Source organism: Narcine bancroftii, chromosome 6 (assembly GCF_036971445.1).
Source record: "Narcine bancroftii isolate sNarBan1 chromosome 6, sNarBan1.hap1, whole genome shotgun sequence".
Taxonomy (NCBI): domain Eukaryota; kingdom Metazoa; phylum Chordata; class Chondrichthyes; order Torpediniformes; family Narcinidae; genus Narcine; species Narcine bancroftii.
In genome coordinates, this window is record NC_091474.1 from 53,908,746 (window position 1) to 53,925,433 (window position 16,688).

The 16,688-nt window shown below is 44.0% G+C and overlaps 1 protein-coding gene across 1 annotated transcript in view; it reads right to left on the reverse strand.

Moving 5' to 3' along the window:
* camkk1a (calcium/calmodulin-dependent protein kinase kinase 1, alpha a) overlaps window positions 1–16,688 on the reverse strand; it is a 351,599-nt gene that overhangs the window by 110,037 nt on the left and 224,874 nt on the right. The window lies entirely within an intron of this gene.

Genomic DNA, 16,688 nt, shown 5'->3' on the forward strand with positions numbered 1-16,688 from the left:
ACTCAGCTGGCATCTTGCTTCACACCCCAACCACTCTCTGTGTGAAGAAGTTCCCCCTAATGTTCCCCTTAAACATCTCCCCTTTCACCCATATCCTCTAGATTTTACCCGCAGTGTTAAAAGTTTGTTTGCATTTACTCTATCTATAACCCTCATAATTTTGTCAACCTCCATTAAATGTCCCCTATGCTCCAAGTTAAACCTGTTTAACCTTTCCCTCTAACTTAGTTCCTGAAGTCCAGGCAACATCCTAGTAAATTTTTGCACTCTTTTGATCTTACTGATATCCTTCCTGTAGTTAGGTGACCAAAACTGCACACAATACTCCACATTTGGTCGAATCAATGTCTTATACAACTTCACCAGAACATCCCAACTTTGATTTATGAAGGCCACTGTGCCAAAGTTCTCTTTGCCACCCAACCTGTTAAGCCAGTTTGAGAGAATTATGTATCTATATTCCCATATCCCTCTTGGTTTGTCCTTCCAAAATGCAGCACCTCACACTTGTCTGCATTAAATTCCATCGGCCATTTATCAGCCCATTTTCTCCTGCTGGTCCAGATCCCTCTGCAAGTTCTGAAAGCCTTCTTCACTGTCCATAACACCTGCAAATCTCTCTTTAAACTAATTGAACTTCCATTTCCTCCTCACTGAACCCTTGTTTCCTGCACCTTTTAAACCTACTGGGCTGGAATATTATTAACATCTGAAAGCAGAGAATTGAGTGCATGTTGATATATGAATAGAAGTTCCATCCAATTTTCTGGTATAAGAGTTTGAGTTAATTGGCAAAAATCATAGGAACATGCAGGTCATTGAACAGAAAACTCTCTCCTTAGCTCAACGTCAGATTTGGCAAACGCTTGCTTGTAGTGAGAGGAAGTTTGAACTTTCTGCACCAGGAGAGGGGAATTTACTGGCTGCATTGTAACTGTTGTTTGTCTCAGTCACAAACACAGCTAGTTACCTGCTTGTTATTCCCTGAGAATGGTGCAAATGTCATCTGTCCAAAGTTACAGTGTATACAACTGGAGTTTACAGACCCGCACATATTTGTGACTCCCTGAATCCTGGTAGCACTGGGGGAGTTGACATCTTGCAACATGTCATCCAGGACCAATGACTGTGCTCTTGAAATGTTCTAACAGGGACACAGTCAGACTATGACAGGCTCCAGTTCAATGGAACACCTCTTGTGCCATAAGGATACTGGTTCTCCTGTCATGTCACCCTCTAATTTTCCCCTCACAGGTCAAGCCCCAGATCAGGAACAACCAAATATATGGACATTTCAGCAGCAGGAGAGAAACTGCCTAATTCCAGCTGTTTACAGAAAGAACAGCAATGTCCCATCAGCAAACTTGCTGCAATTGTTCAGGTGCAACAGGGCCCCCTCCCTCCACAAAACCTCGCACTGGCCAAAACCCCCTCCTCCAGTCTCTCTCTTTCCTGAACCCCCTGTCTCCATCTCCCAACCCCTTCCCTTCCTTTTCCTATCAGATAACTGCCCTCTACCCTCTCCTCATCACTTTCAGCATTTTTCTTATCTTCCCTTCCTCCAGTGTCCACCTTTTACCTGTTATCCTGTGCTCCTGGTCCATCCTCCTTCCTCTGATCTGATTGAGGGTCCTGCCTGAGTTTGCTTATACCTGATGAAGGGCCCAATGTTGGTTACCCTGCACTTTCTGTGGATTCTGCATGACCTGCTCAGTTTTTCCGGTTGGACATGAGCAACTCAATGAAACAGCACTCCCCACGACCACTGTGCTCAGACATACACAATGCACAGCACATCATGATCATGTGTGTGTGTGTCTGTGTGTGTGTGTGTGTGTGTGTGTGGGAATATGTGGGTGTGTGTGGGTGTGGGTGGGTGTGTGGGTGTGGGTGTGTTTGTTAGTGTGTGGGTATATGTGTGTGTGTGTGTGCATTGGTGTGTGTGTGTTGGTGTGGGTGTGTGCGTGTGTGTGTGGATGTATGTGTATGTGTGCATGCGTGGGTGTGTGTGGGAGTATGTGGGTATGTGTGTTGTGTGTGTGGGTGTTCGTGTGTGTATGTGGGTGTGTGCGTGTGGGTGCATGTGTGCGTGTGGGTGCATGTGTGCGTGTGGGTGTATGTGTGTGTGTGTGTGTGTGGGAATATGTGTGTGTGTGTGTGGGTGTGTGGGTGTGGGTGTGTGTGTTAGTGTGTGGGTATGTGTGTGTGTGTGTGTGTGTGCATTGGTGTGTGTGTCTTGGTGTGGGTGTATGTGTGTGGATGTATGTGTATGTGTGCATGCGTGGGTGTATGTGGGAGTATGTGGGTATGTGTGTTGTGTGTGTGGGTGTTCGTGTGTGTATGTGGGTGTATGTGTGCGTGCGGGTGTATGTGTGTGTGGGTGTGGGTGTGTGTGTTAGTGTGTGGGTATATGTGGGTGGGTGTGTGTGTGTGTGTGTGTGTGTGTGTGTGTGGGAATATGTGGGTGTGTGTGTGGGTGTGTGTGTGGGCATGGGTGTGTGGGTGTGGGTGTGTGTGTGTGGGTGTCTGCATGTGTGCGAGTGCATGGGTGTGGGTGTGTGTGTGGGGTGTGTGTGCGTGTGGGTGTATGTGTGTGCGTGGGTGTGTGTGGGAGTATGTGGGTATGTGTGTTGTGTATGTGTGGGTGTTCGTGTGTGTGTGTGTGTGTGTGTGTGTGTGTGTGTGTGTGTGTGCACGTGCTACTTCCCTCCCTTCCCCCCACAAGACTCCCCCCCCTTATGCCTACCTAAAAGAAAGAGAGAAAGAAAGAAAAGGAGTTAACACATATAACAGTCAAACCATCGCCATGGTAGATGCCATCTCAACCCGGGGAAGAAAAAAAAATTTCTACTATATTTTCTACATATATTTCAAATACCTTAACAAATAAAAAATAATTATTACATAAATTATAGATTATCTTTTCCAATGGAATACAGGATCTCGTCTCCATGTGCCATCTTTGAATACTTAACTCAATCTCATTCTTCCAAGTAATAAACATAACATAACAATTACAGCACGGAAACAGGCCATTAGGCCCTTCTAGTCCACACCGAACCAAACACCCCCTTCTAATCCCACCTCCCCGCACAATGCCCATAACCCTCCATCCTCTTCTCATCCATATACCTGTCCAACCTTTTCTTAAATAATACAATTGACTCCGCCGCCACTATTTCTCCCGGAAGATCATTCCACACAGCTACCACTCTCTGAGTAAAGAAGTTCCCCCTCATGTTACCTCTAAACCTCTGCCCCTTAATTCTTAACTCATGTCCTCTTGTTTTAAACTTTCCTCCTCTTAACGGAAATAGTCTATCCACATCCATTCTGTCTATCCCTTTCATAATCTTAAATACTTCTATCAAATCCCCTCTCAACCTTCTACGCTCCAAAGAATAAAGACCCAATCTGTCCAATCTCTCCCCATACTCCAGATGCTTAAACCTAGGCAACATTCTGGTAAACCTACTCTGCACTCTCTCCACTCTGTTTATATCCTTCCTATAATTAGGCGACCAGAACTGCACACAGAACTCCAAATGAGGCCGCACCAACGTCTTATACAATCTCAACATCACCTCCCAACTCCTATATTCCATGCAATGATTGATAAAGGCCAGCATACTAAAAGCCTTCTTCACCACCCTATTCACGTGAGTTTCTACCTTCAGGGAACGATGTACCGTTACTCCTAAATCTTTCTGCTCTTCTGTATTCCTCAATGCTCTCCCATTTACCACATATGTCCTATTCTGATTCTTCTTACCAAAATGAAGCACCTCACACTTATCAGCATTAAATTCCATCTGCCATTTTTCAGCCCTCTTTTCTAAGCAGCCCAAATCCCTCTGCAATCCTTGAAAACCTTCTTCATTATCCACTATTCCACCTATCTTAGTATCGTCTGCATATTTACTAATCCAATTCACCACCCCATCATCTAGATCATTAATGTATATAACGAACAACAATGGGCCCAATACAGATCCTTGAGGCACACCACTGGTCACCGGCCTCCAACCTGACAGACAATTATCCACTACCACTCTCTGGCCTCTCCCTTTCAGCCAATGTTCAATCCATTTGACTATCTCAAAATTTATACCTAAAGACTGCACCTTCCTAACTAACCTTCCATGTGGTACCTTATCGAAGGCCTTACTGAAGTCCATATATACAACATCCACTGCGCTACCCTCATCCACATTCCTAGTCACCTCTTCAAAAAATTCAATCAGATTGGTCAAACATGACCTTCCTCCCACAAATCCATGTTGAGTGCTCCTGATCAGACCCTGTCTATCCAGATGTTTATAAGTACTATCTCTAAGAATTTTCTCCATTAATTTACCTACCACAGACGTCAAACTTACAGGCCGATAGTTGCCAGGCTTCCTCCTTGAACCCTTTTTAAATAACGGAACCACATGCGCAATGCGCCAATCCTCCGGCACTATCCCCATATCTAATGACATTTGAAAAATTACCGCCAGAGCCTCTGCTATTTCCTCCTTCACTTCTCTCAATGTCCTGGGGAAGATCCCGTCTGGTCCCGGAGACTTATCCACCTTTATATTCTTCAAAAGCCTTAAAACTACACCTTTTGTAATCTCTATATTCCCCATATTTACCCAATTTGCTTTTTTAAATCCCACATCTCCTAATATCCTTCTCCTTAGTGAATACCGAAGAAAAGAAACTGTTCAATATCTCCCCCATTTCTCTAGGTTCCACACACAGTTTTCCACTCTGATTTTCTAAGGGACCAATTTTGTCTCTAGCTTTCCTCTTACCATTAACATATTTGTAGAACTCTTTTGGATTAGTTTTCACCCTGCTTGCCATAGTTTTCTCGTACCTTCTTTTAGCTTTCCTAATTCCTCTCTTAAGATTCCTCTTACATTCAATGTATCTTTCAAACATCTCCTTAACTCCATGCTTCTTATATCTAATGTACGCCTCCCTTTTTCTTCGAACCAAGTTTCCAATATTCCTTGAAAACCACGGCTCTCTCAAACCTTTTGCCCCTCCTTTTAACCTAACAGAAACATAAAGCTTTTGCACTCTCAAAATCTGATCTTTAAAAGACTTCCATTTCTCTACTACATCCTGCCCATAAAACAAATTGTCCCAATGCACACCCTGCAAGTCCTTTTGCATCTCCTCAAATCTAGCTTTTCCCCAATCAAAAACCTCAATCCTTGGCCCTGATTTCTCTCTTTCCATAATGACATTGAAGCTGATGGCATTATGATCACTGGACCCGAAGTGCTCGCCAACACTAACCTCCGTCACTTGACCCATCCCATTTGCCAACAGTAGATCTAACACTGCTCCTTCTCTGGTCAGCACCTCTACATATTGTTGTAAAAAACTATCTTGCACACATTTCACAAACTCTAACCCATCCATTCCTTTCACAGAATGTGTTTCCCAATCTATATGTGGAAAATTAAAATCTCCCATAATTACAACCCTGTGCTTATCACAAATATCTACTATCTCCCTACAGATTTGCTCCTCTAGGTCTCGGTCCCCTCCGGGTGGTTTATAATACACCCCTACAAGTGTAACCTCTCCTTTCCTACTCCTCAGTTCCACCCAAATAGCCTCCGTGGATGTGCCCTCTAATCTATCCTTCCTAGGCACCGCTGTAATATTTTCCCTGACAAGCAATGCAACCCCACCTCCTCTTGCCCCTCCGACTCTATCACACCTAAAACAATGAAACCCAGGGATATTCAGTTGCCAATCACATCCCTCCTGCAACCATGTCTCACTAATCGCTACCACATCATACTTCCAAGTATCAATCCACACCTTCACTCATCCACCTTTTTTACAATACTCCTGGCATTAAAATATATGAATTTCAGGGATTTCCCATTTTTTAATCCCTGTTTTCCCTCATCTTTAAGAACAACATTATTTACTTTTCCTGCCAATTGCCCTTCATCTTCTTCCAGAGCATTTCCCTTCTCTATCACCTGCCCATCCATATTCAAATACTTACTACAAACTTTCATTGTTTGCATTCTAACCTTCTCCTTACTGCTCTGTACTATTTTGTTCCCTCCCCCCAACCATTCTAGTTTAAAGGATCCTGAGTAGCCCTAGCAAATACCTCTGCCAGGATTCTGGTCCCCCTGGGATTTAAGTGTAACCCGTCCTTACTGTACAGGTCACATCTCCCCCAAAAAAGGTCCCAGTTATCCAGAAACTTAAAACCCTGCCCCTTACTCCACCCCTTCAGCCACGTGTTAATCCTTCACCTCATTCTATTTCTATTCACACTGTCACGTGGCACAGGGAGTAATCCAGAGATTACCCCCTTTGCGGGCCTTCTTTTTAACTCCCTACCTAACTGCCTGTACTCACTTTTTAGGACCTCTTCTCTAATTCTCCCTATGTCATTGGAACCTACATGTACCACGACCTCTGGCTCCTGTCCCTCCCACTTTAGGATATCTGGGACACGAGCAGCAACATCTCGGACCCTGGCACCAGGGAGGCAAACCACCATCCGGTTCTCCTTGCTGCGTCCGCAGAATCCCCTATCCGTCCTCTTAACTATGGAGTCTCCTACCACAATTGCCCTCCTCTTCCTTTCCCTCCCTTTCTGAGCTACAGGGGCCAACCTCGTGCCGGAGGCACAGCCACTGTCACTCCCCCCAACCTTGATGTCCCCCTCAACAGTGCTCAAAGAGGCGTATTTATTGCTGAGGGTTACATTCACAGGGCTCGTCTCTGGCACCTTACGTTCTTTTGTCCCTCTCCTAACAGTTACCCACCTTTCATCCTCCCGTGGCCCTGGCGTGACCACCTGGCTGTAACTCCTGTCTATGACTACCTCTGTTTCCCTAACCAGCCTGAGGTCATCGAGCTGCAGCTCTAGTTCCCTAACACGGTCCCTGACAATCTGCAGCTCGACACACCTAGTGCAGATATGGACATCCGGGAGTCTGGAAGACTCCAGGACCTCCCACATCCGGCACTCCCGACAACACACAGCCTTAACACTCATCCCTTACCCCAATGAAGAAGTAATGAAGACTATCTTAGCTTTCTCTCCGCCTGCTTTCGCCGAAGCCTGATGAGCCAAAGCCTGGAAGTCCCACTCCTTCACTGGGCCACTCACTCGCTGGGCCGCTCGCTGTCCCTCTTATTTATTGGCCTTTTACCAATTAATAGCTATACATTTTCTCCACAGCTAATGCTAATTGAATAAATGCAATCTGAAACTTATCTAATTTTAATTCCAAACCCCATTTCTTAATATATCCCAATAAAAATACTAAAGAATTTAAATAAACCCTCCAAAAATTCCATGATTCTACTCCAAAAGGGCTTCACTATCTCACAAAGCCATACTGAATGTAAAAAAGAACCAATCTCTTTAGCACATCATAAACACAAGTCCGAAGAACTAAATCCATATTTCCTTAATTTCTCAGGAGTTAAATAAAGCTGATGAAGAAAGTTATGATGGAATAATCTATATCTCACATTTATTAATTTGGTCATACTATCTTCACATATAGTCATCCATTCATCCTGAGATATTGAAATAGACAAATCCTTTCCCATTTAAATCTCGTTTTATAAACATTTGGGTTAATCATTTTATGTTACAGCAAAGCATACATTTCTGAAATAAACCCTTTTTTACCACTTTCAGTAAGTAAATTTTCAAATCTAGTTCATCTAGGTAACCTTAAACCACGTCCAAATTTGTCTAACATCAAAACTTGAATCTGGTAATATGTAAATAATGTATTCAAAGTAATTCCATACTTTTCTTTAAGTCTATGAAATGAAACAGTACCCAGCTTCATATCAATCTTCCACCAATTTGATACCTCTCTGTTCCCATAATTTCAAAAGTTGATTATTCATTGAAAAGGAAAATAATTTATTCTGATACAAAGGAGTTTTGGCTGAAATTTTACCTGAGGGCCCTATAATTTGGTTTTTATTATGCCATAAGTCCATTAAATGTTTTAGTACAGGTAAATTATAATTTTGCAAAAGTTGAAGATTCCATTTATAAATAAACTGATCTATTCTTTGTTCATGGATCTGAGACATTTCAATTTTAGCCCATACCAAAGTTAATCTACCTCAAACATTCTATTAATAAATTTTAATTGCGCCACATCATAATAATTTTGAAAGTGAGGTAACTGCAATCCTCCTAAAGCATATTTCCATCAGTTTTTGTAGCGACACCCTCGCCGATTTACTTTCCCCAAAAATGTCCTCACTGCTGGGGGGAACAGCCTAACGGAGATGAGTTGTGGGGGTCAAGTCTCTGGCACAGGGGCTGCCCCTGAGGTTCAGAAGGGAAGGAGGGATAAGAACAGGATACTTGTGGTTGGGGACTCATTAGTCAGAGGGACAGATAGAAGGTTTGTGGGACGAGATCGGGGATCCAGGTTGGTCTGTTGCCTCCCTGGAGCCAGGGTCAGGGATATCTCTGATCGAGTTTATAGCATTCTGCAAGGGGAAGGAGAACAGCCAGAAGTCGTGGTCCATTTGGGGACCAATGACTTAGTTAGAAGTAGGGATGAGATCCTGAAACAGGATTATGTGGAATTAGGTAGGAAGTTAAAAAACAAGACCTCCAAGGTAGTAATCTCTAGATTGCTGCCGGTGCCATGCGCTAGTGAGGGTAGAAATAGGAGGATGTGGAGGATGAATGCATGGCTAAAGAGATGGTGCAGGGGGCAAGGGATAAGATTTCTGGATCATTGGGATCTCTTCTGGGGAAGGTCGGACCTGTACAAAAGGGACGGACTCCACTTGAACTGGAGGGGGACCAATGTACTGGCAAGCAGATTTGCTAGAGCTGTGGGGGAAGGTTTAAACTAGTTTGGCAGGGGGGTGGGGAACAGAGTGTGAGAGTAGTGTCAAGGGAGCATGGCCACCTAGATAGGAATAATAACGATAATAAAGGTAGGATGGAGATTAGGGTAAAAGGTAGAAAAGAGAATATAGGTGAGGGTCATTCTCTGAAATGCATATATTTTAATCCAAGAAGCCTAGTGAACAAGGTAGATGAGCTTAGAGCATGGACAGATACTTGGGTTCATGATATTGTGGCAATTAGTGAGACCTGGCTACAGGAGGGGCAGGACTGGCAACTTAATATTCCAGGATACATTTGCTTTAGATGTGATAGATCAGGGGGTAAAACAGGGGGAGGAGTTGCTCTGCTTGTTAAGGAGGACATTACTGCCGTGAGGTGGCAGGATGGTCTGGAGGGATCATCCAGTGAGGCTGTTTGGGTGGAATTGAGGGGTGAAGGAGGCATGTGGATGCTAATAGGGGTGTACAGACCACCAAATTGGCCAAGAAAATTAGAGGAACAAATTTGTAGGGAGATAACGTATATGTGTGTGAATCATAAGGTAGTGATCATGGGAGATTTTAACTTCCTTCACATTGATTGGGATACCCATACAGTTAGAGGGCTGGATGGGCTAGAGTTCGTTAAATGTGTTCAAGATTGTTATCTAAATCAATTTGTAGAAGAACAGAATCAGGACGGTGTAATACTAGATCTCCTGTTAGCCAACCGCTCAGTCCAAGATTCCGCCCTGCTCCAGCTCCCTCAACAGCCCCTAAGGCTAGAGCTGGACGAGGTCCTCACCCTGGGTCAGGTATTGGACATTATTGTTGGAGAACAAATTGTGTCTAGTGATCATGACTGTTAGTTTTAGGGTAGTTTTAGGAAGAGCAAGGAGGGGCCTAAAGTTGAGGTTCTGGATTGGAGAAGAGCAAATTTCAAAGGAATAAGATGGGATTTGGGGAGTATTGAGTGGGACAGGATATTTTCAGGTAAGGATGTAAATGAAAAATGGAGGATATTCCAAAAAGAAATTTTGAGGGTACAGAGTAGATATGTCCCAGAGAGGATCAAAGGAAAGGCTGGAAGACATAGAGAGGCTTGGTTTTCGAGGAATATTGGAAATTTGGTTAGGAGAAAAAGGGAGGTGTACAAGAGGTATAAAGAGCAAGGAGCTGAGAATCTGAAGGAGGACTTCAAGGAGTGTAGAAGGAATCAAGAAAGAAATTAGAAAGGTCAAAACAAGGCACGAAGAGGCTTTGGCAGACAGAGTAAAAATAAATACAAAGGGTTTATATAGGTACATTAAAAGTAAAAGATTAGTGAGGGATAAAATTGGACCCCTTGTAGATAGGGAGGGTAGGCTGAGTGAAAAGTCAGAGGAAATGGGGGAAATTTTGAATGATTTCTTTGCCTCGGTATTCACTAGGGAAAAAAATATTGAACCAGTTGAAGTAAAGAAAAATAGTGGGGAGGTCATGAAGCTGTGTTGAAAAAGATAAAGGTGGATAAATCTCCGGGACCGGACAAAATATTCTCAAGGACACTCAGGGAGGCTTGTGGACAGATAGCGGGGCCATTAACAGGGATATTTATGATGTCACTGGCCATGGGGGTAGTGCCAAAGGATTGGAGGGTGGCGCATGTGATTCTGCTGTTTAAGAAAGGGTCCAAATGTAAACCTGGGAATTACAGGCCCTTGGGTCTGACGTCTGTGGTGGGCAAGTTGATGGAAAGTGTTCTGAGGGATGGTATTTACAAATATTTGGAGGTACAGGGATTGCTAGGAAGTAATCAGCATGGTTTTGTCAGGGGTAGATCATGCTTGACAAACCTGATTGAGTTTTTCGAGCAGGTTACAAAAAAGGTTGATGAAGGGAAAGCTGTGGATGTTGTCTATTTAGACTTTAGTAAAGCTTTTGACAAAGTTCCTCACAGGAGGTTAGGAAAAAAGGTGGAGGTTTTAGGTATAAATAAGGAGGCAGTGAAATGGATTCAGCAATGGTTGGATGGGAGGTGTCAGAGAGTAGTGGTAGAAAATTGTTTGTCCAATTGGAGGCCAGTGACTAATGGAGTTCCTCAGGGATCGGTCCTGGGTCCACTATTGTTTGTTATATATAGTAACGATCTGGAAGTAGGGGTGGAGAATTGGAAAAGCAAGTTTGCGGACGATACAAAGATTGGTGGTGTTGTGGACAGTGAGGAAGATTACCATAGGTTAAAAGGTGATTTAGGAAGGCTGGAGGTGTGGGCTGAGAAATGGGTGATGGAATTTAATACAGATAAGTGTGAGGTGTTACATTTTGGAAAGGCAAATCTAAATAGGTCATATGCATTAAATGGTAGGCTATTGAGATGTGCAGAGCAACAAAGGAATTTAGGAGTGATGGTAAATAGTACCCTCAAGGCTGATACTCAGGTAGATGGTGTGGTGAAGAAGGCATTTGGAATGTTGGCCTTCATAAATCGGAGTATTGAATTCAAGAGTAGGGAGGTTAAGATGAAATCGTACAAGGCATTGGTGAGGCCAAATTTGGAGTACTGTGTACAGTTTTGGTCACCAAATTATAGAAAAGATATAAACAAAATAGAGAGAGTGCAGAGAAGGTTCACAAGAATGTTGACAGGATTTCAAGGTTTGAGTTACAGGGAAAGGTTGTGCAGACTAGGGCTTTTTTCTCTGGAGCGTAGAAGATTGAGGGGGGACTTGATAGAGGTGTTTAAGATTTTAAAAGGGACAGACAGAGTAAATGTGGATAGGCTTTTTCAATTAAGAGTGGGGGAGATTCAAACTAGAGGGCATGGTTTAAGATTGAAGGGGGAAAATTATAAGGGGAACATGAGGGGAAATTTCTTTACGCAAAGAGTGGTAGTGATGTGGAATGAGCTTCCGGAAGACGTGGTTGAGGCGGGATCATTGGTTACATTTAAGGATAGACTGGATAGTTACATGGAGAGGAGAGGACTGGAGGGGTATGGACCGGGTGCTGGTCAGTGGGACTAGGAGGGTGGGGAGTTGTTACGGCATGGACTAGTAGGGCTGAACTGGCCTGTTCTGTGCTGTAAGTTGTTATATGGTTATATGGTTTTCTGGTTATTGTGCATTCAAATCTTTTTTAAAAAATTTCAGAATTTTACACAGAATCGACTGAAAAAGGTACTGTATACGAGGAAAAATATTCATTTTGATACAATTTACAAGCCCTATCAAAGTTATTGGTAAATCTTTCCATCTATTTAAATCATATTTAATTTTAGTCAATAATGATAGATAATTCAAATCATATAAATGATTATAATTAGCATCTGCAGTTATTCCCAGGTATTTAATTTTATCAGAACTCTGAATGTTGTAACCTGCTTATAAGCTGAATAATCTTCCATTGCTAAAGGCATTATCTCACACTTATCCCAGTTAACCTTATAGCCTGACAACCTGCCATATTGCTCCCACCATGCCTGAAGATATCACAATGACTGCATAGGAAGTGTTAAATATATTAAAACATCACCTGCAGGTAAATTTATTTTATACTCCTCTACATTCCCCTGAATACCTTTAATACTGCCATCCTGCCTAATCATTTGAGCCAATGGTTCTATTACCAATGCAAACAAAGCTGGTGATAAAGGGCACCCCTTCTGCCAGCAATTCTTGATCAAAAGCACTGTACTTGTGTTCTGGTGGTCTTAGGTACTTGTTAAAAAAAGCCAATGGTTTCCAATGCCCATCGATGTACAATTCAAGCCCTCCTCCTACACCCATACATCCATTCTTGGGTGGACCAGCAATGCAGCATTAGCCAGTGCTTCCTTGGCATTCTCAAATGCTGCTGACAATTTTTCATCCCAAGTGACATCCCTTGCTTTACCTGACATCAGGGCGAAGCATGATGCGAGCCACTGATGGTAGAAACCGGCGATAAAAGTTCACCATTCCAACAAACTCCTGGAGGCCTTTAACTGTACTGGGATTAGTGAATGCCCATATCAACTCAACCTTTGCCAATAGTGGCTTTGCTCCATGTTTGTCAAACTATAGTCCAGGAAGTCGATGGTTGATAACCCGAACTGACACTTGGCTAGGTTGATGGCCATCCCAAACTCATTCAGACGAGTGAAAAACTTGTGCAGGTGGGACCGTCTGCACAGCATTCTTGAGCTCAAAAAGCATCCTTCTGAATTAAAAAAGGCCAAAGGGTGCAATAATAGCCATTATTGCATCCGGGTGGGTGAGGATGTGGACCAGGACCACCTTCGAAAAGATGTAGGCTCCCTGCAGGTTGGACATGAAGTCCTGTAAATGCAGTACCGTAGTTATCCAGTGTGGTAATCTCGTTCAGGTCTCCATTCGCCTGCGGCTTTGGGTATCACATGGAGCAGGAGGACCAGCAGCTATTGGACGATTCTACAATACCCATGTCCTCCATCCTTTCAAACTCCTCTTTGGCAGGGTGAAGTCTATGTGGAGGGAGCCTACGAGCTCAGGATTTCTATGTGGTGCTGCACCCATGTTTCGGCATGATTATCATGGGGAATTTCGCCAACAACCTGGTGAATTCATTCCCCGAAAGAGTAGGAGTCTAAATGCTGGGCTGTCCTCACCTAGGACAATGGGGGGATAGTTGGGGAGAGGGGGAACAGTGGAGGGGATGATCAGGATGTGGGGGACAGTGGGGGAGATGGTCAGGATGTGGGGGACAGTGGAGGGGATGGTCAGGGGGTGGGGACAGTGGGGGGTGAACAGGTGTGAGGAATAGAGGGGGGGATGGGCAGACAGCTGGGTTCTAGCAACCGTCCCAGCTGCTGTGAACTCCATCACCTGAAGGAAACCCACACGTTCCCATGGAGTATGTAGAATCTCCATGCAGATAGTGGTGGAGGACAGGATGGAACCTTGTTCTCTGGTGCTAAGAGGCAATGCCTCTTGCCCGCTTGTCCAACCGAGTTATACATTTATTTTATAACCTGTTTTCAGACTGACTGAGGCAGGGGGACTAACTAATATGAGTGAAAAGGTCCATGCAGTGAGCATGAGTTCACAGGTTCATTTCTGTGGAACTGCAGGCATGTAAGAATGTTGAGACATGTAATTAAAGAATAATGTGAGTTTATTGACATATACATGAGTACAATTTACAGATTTTAAATTTAAATTTAAGTTAATTTTAAATTTAGACATACAGCATGGTAACAGGCCATTTCGGCCCATGAGTCCATGCTGCCTAATTACACCCAATTAACCTACACCTCCCGGTACATTTCGAACAGTGGGAAGAAACTGGAGACCCCGGGAAAGACCCATGCAGCAGGGGGAGAATGTACAAACTCCTTACAGACAGCGCGGGATAGGAACCCTGATCGCTGGTGCAAACTGTGCTGCCGATATTCTCACTGACTGCAGCCACACAGTCTATACCCTCTCTACAATAGTATACATTAAATTAGCACAGTATGCCAGGACTAAGAAAAAGTCAATAAATATGAAAGGACTGGTAAATATTCACAGTTGCTCTCAGCCAGACAAGAAAGATCCAATTAACAACCATGCGGCAGATGTTTTGCTGGTGCTGGAGTCATTTATAGTTAGGGTTAGGTTAGAACAGGGAAGTTCAAGAGCCCAGTAGCTGTTGAGGAAAAAATTATCCTTGACCTAGAGGTGTTGGACTTCAGGCTTCTGCACCTTCTGCCCGAAGATGGTAATGAGGAGAGGTTGTGACCAGGGCAATAAATCTATTGTGACAATTAATACTCATGCTCATCCTGCTTTTCAGCTGCTGTCTGCAAAGGCCACAGACTACCTGCAGCAACTGGGGTAAGCTCCAGAGACTCCTCCCCATCCTCAGTTCTACCTCTTCCCAGCCTTGGCATCACCCACCTCAGTCTTGGAACCATCCTAGCCAGTCTCAAACTCCCACCTTCTTCCAACCCGGGTCCCATTCCTGGAGCAAGGCTTGGACCTCCAACTCTGCTGCTCAGGTGCAAGAGCATGACCAAAACGTCACAGCCAGGCCCAACAGAGAAATGACCAATGGGACATCGGGAGACAGATTTGCTTCAAATTGCTCGTGGGGAGGAGGAGAAAGATATATGTAAAACAACATATGATGGGCTTTGCAGGACCAGCTCCCCAGACTGCACCAGTTTTGCAACAAATAAGAGTTACCTCTGAGCGAAGCATACTTCCGAGCGAAATCCAGGAGAGCATCAGACATGGTCAACACCACATCGGTGATTGTTGAGGAGCAAACTGCACCTCAAATGTCCTGCCTCAGGGCCCTGGACACAGAGACTGGGCTTCTGGATGTTGATGCTGACTCTCCCTGAAACTCAGCCATATGAGACAGCTGAGGAACAGTTTGATCATCCACTCTCCATCTGCTGTTCTCCTGAACACTGCGCTATCTGACATTACTGTTGTACAAGCTAACTTCCATCTAAAAATGGGATCCTCCAACTTTGGAAGATCCTGTGAGGTAACAGCATTAACCCCTTGGGGACTGAGATCCAGTGGAATTAATGGATGTGGGACAAGATTCATGCAATTGAAAGCAATTAAGATTTAATGGTTAGATTAAAAAGAAAACTTACATTCGGAGATGGGACTTTTATGACATTGTAAGGTGACCTTTGAAAACAATGACATGGGATGACAAAAATGGTGGAGAATCTCAGCAGGTCTCACAGCATCAATAGGAGGAAAATAGATAATGAATATTCTTTTTACCAAAACTAGACTTTATTTACAATGAATTATCACTGGACAACAAAGATTTTGCTTCCTGAATACTTTTGGATACATTTTGAATTTTGGGCTGCTGATCACAAAAATCCCCTAAAATTTTCCTATCGTGTTCTGGTGTTTTGGATATTACTTATTTTTGTGATTTCCTATCATATTTTAAGTCTGCTTCAAGCACACAAATCCATGAAAGTACAACAGTGTTTTTCAGGAAACAAACCTTTGGAAAAAATAATCGTTGTCCTGTGTTATTTACAAAAGGAAAACTATTCAAAGTCTCTTCCCACTCTTATGCACACATTTTCCTCACTTGTACACCATTGCCACCACTGCAGCGCCTTGTCGTTACTCTCCCCCACACCCTACCCCTGTTGTTTGAAGGGTTCCCCTTGGTCTCAGCCTCTCAGTGTCCAGTAGCGGAAGGACTCCAGACTGGGGTCCTTCCCCACAGTGCCTTTGTGATAGCTACACCACCTCAGTGCGTCCCTCAGCTCGTACCCCTGCAGCCTTGTAAGCCTTGGAAAGTGCCAGTCGGTGGTATTCCCACACCAACATCTCCATGCTCTGTAAGACCAACCGGTTTCAGGCAGGCTAAAGTGCGTCTTTCACAGGGTTGATGATCTTCCAGCATTTCTGGATGTCTGCCTCTGCATGTGTCCTCAGGAACAGCCCGTAGGTCAGAGAGTCACGCTGTGCTGGGACGTGTGATGTGGGTGTTGTTCCAGTAATACAGGCTCCTCTCACTGACAGCCAGACCATAGCTTGGTGCATGTTTGTGAGCACTGGCAGTGAGGTATTCGCCATATGACCTGAACAGTTTGCTCTGGGATCCACCCCATCACGTCTATCAAGTCTTCATCTCGCAGAGTCTCCAGGACATTCTGTGCTGGCCACTGCCTGATGGCTTTATGATCAAAGTTTTTGTCTGGAAATTTTTTTCCTTGAAGGAAAGATGATGTGGAAAAGACCAAGTGACTGAAACATTGACTGGCAAGAGGACCAGGCCTATCCTTTGGGGCAGGAGGAACCTCAGGACACATTTGTACTCAAGACCTTGACCATAAGACACAGGAGCAGAAATAGGCCAGCCTG